The sequence below is a fragment of the Onychomys torridus genome, chromosome 5 (genome assembly GCF_903995425.1).
Source record: "Onychomys torridus chromosome 5, mOncTor1.1, whole genome shotgun sequence".
Classification (NCBI taxonomy): Eukaryota; Metazoa; Chordata; class Mammalia; order Rodentia; family Cricetidae; genus Onychomys; species Onychomys torridus.
The window spans coordinates 113006407-113009103 of NC_050447.1; positions in this window are offsets into that span (position 1 = coordinate 113006407).

Sequence of the window (2697 nt, forward strand, 5' to 3'; positions counted from 1 at the left end):
TGTATACAAAGATAACTTAGCTTTTTCCTTTCCTGTTGGAAGTTTACTGAAATTTCAGAAAAGGACTAGTCATAACAATGAAGCATCAGCTTCTTATATCTGTGTTATACCTTCTCTATCATTGCATTGTACCTTTTTAGTCATAACAATGGAGCACCAACTTTTTATATCTGTGTTGTACCTTTCTCAAAATATCCACCTTTTATTCTTTTCTTTTTAATTATTCAAGAGACACCTTGGTCGTGCCCCCCGACCCCCCCAAAAAAATCAAGATCCAAAAACATTGTGCTTAACTATTTCCCATTAAACTTTTTCTACTCCTTCAAAGGAAGAAAAGAAGGGCATTAACCATTAAAGTCTTCTTCTCCAGAGGGTGTGAGATCTCACTGTTTGTTGTTGTTGTTGTTGCAGCCCAGGTTGGCCTGTGATGCACAGTTCTACTGACACAACGTGCTGAGTGTTGGTTATGATACGTGGTACTGTACTTGCTGGCTGTCTAGGATTTCTGTTTGTGCATTTTTCTCTATAAAATTCAGGGGCATGAAATTCTGTAACCTCAGGAAGATCAACATGCCCTACACAAGGCTATTTTCATATGAAAATCAATCACAAAAAATGACTAACAATAAAGTTGAATGAAAATTTTAAAAAGAAATTCACAAAAAGAAATGAGCTCATTTTTTCTAAAGCAGGTTAAACATTGAAATTAAATTACTAAATGATGAAAAACTATAATACATTGAAATATTGTTTATTGATAGCAAGTCTATTTGCCTTAGGAATTCTTTAAATGTGAAGGAATTTTCATTTTAATTGGCAAAGCCAACGTTTTTGGTTTGTTTGCTTGCTTTTTTGTCAGTGATACAAAGATAACTGTTAATACCTTAGCAAATTTCCTCTAAGCCTCAAAGCACTTGTTTTGTTAGCTCAGGTAAAAAAATCATAAAGTTTCTCATGATCATTATAGCTTTCATCTTCAACCACCAAAACTGCTTCCTAGCTTAAGTAAAGAGTCAAAGGACTTACTTAGTACTCCCCTTAGTGGATACATCTTTATATGCTGAAGGATACAGTTACTACCTACCTACTCAGAGTCCACACTAAATCAATACTTTAACACACACAGTCTCTGTACTGAACACTTAATGTTTCTCATGCAATATCTTTTCTTGTTTGTTTTTATTTTGGTATCAGTTTAGTTTTGACTTAATTTTAAGATAGAGGCTCACTCTCTGGCTTTGCTGGCCTCGACTCGTAGTGATCTTCCTGTATCAATTTCCCAGGTATTGAAAATAAAAGCATGTGCCACTCTTCAGAGTGAAATTCTCATCTGTTCCATTCTTCTGATAAACTCCTAAGTTTAAGAAATATGCCAGTTGTGCTCAACATCCCTGTCTGACACCAAAAAAGTAATACCTAGTCCATTTTAAGAAATGTATTTTAGAAAGCCATGTATCATCCATGCAGATATCATTGACTGAAGAGAGTGACTTCTCTCCAGAAAGAAAAAAAAAATCAGGGAAATAGGACAAGAGAGATAGTGATGTTTGCATGGGAGTGGGAGCCAAGAACTCTGACATTTGCTAAAAGAACATTGCAACTCTGTATCTTCATGTCTACATAGCAGAATTACTGGAGAACCACATAAAAATACAATAGCTAAAACTGTCTTCTTAAATATGCTGTCTGCTCATATTTTTTATCAAAGGACAAGTATATACATTTTAATAATCAGATGGTTGATAAGGAGGGTTATTAAGTGTCCATTTCTATTCCTCTTCATTTAAAAATGATTAGTGCACATTCATTGTACAGTGCAATGGGTTTCATAATGACATTTTCACTGAAGTGCATCATGTAGTTTGACCATATTCACTTCCCATTTTCTACCTACTCACATTCTCTTTCTCTTCCCAATTAATCCCCTTTCCATTATCATGCCTTGGTTCACAATCCAAAGAAAATGTGGATTTTTGCCTTCCTGAATCTGTCTTATTTCATGTACTATGCTGATCTACAATGCTATCCACTTTCCTGAAAATGGTGCAAACTCATATAACACCTATTCTTTTATGTTCTCCTTTTATTAAAAACAGATTTTTTTTTCTCATACAAGATATGCTGATTACAGTTTCCCCTCCCTCTACCCTTCCTAGATCCTCGCCACCTCCCTTCTCATCTGGATACACTCCCTTTCTGTCTTTCATTAGAAAAGAACAGCTTCTAAGAGGAATCAACAAAACATAAGAAAATAAAATATAATAACCTAAAACAAAAACCATCATATAGAAGTTGAACTAGGCAAATCAACAAAAGGAAAATATCCCCAGGAGAAGGCACAAGAATCAAAGACTCACTCATTCACACACTCAAGAGTCACATAAAAATACTAAACTGAAAGCCATAATACATACCTAAAGGACCTGCTGCAGACCCTTATTGGCTCTGAGCATTCTGCCCTACTCTCTGTAACACCTATTATTTAAGGGGGCAGAGCTCAGGAACATAAAGCATAAACCCTTAGTTCAGCCAGCATTCAGGCCTGTTCTTTCTCTTGTCATTCATTTATTTTTTCCCTTTGATGTCTTATGTGTGTCCAATTAATACCCTTTATAATTTTTATTCACTCATTGAACATATTATAAAAATCCCATTTTCTGTAATCACTAAATTTATCATTTACCTGTTTCAACCTTA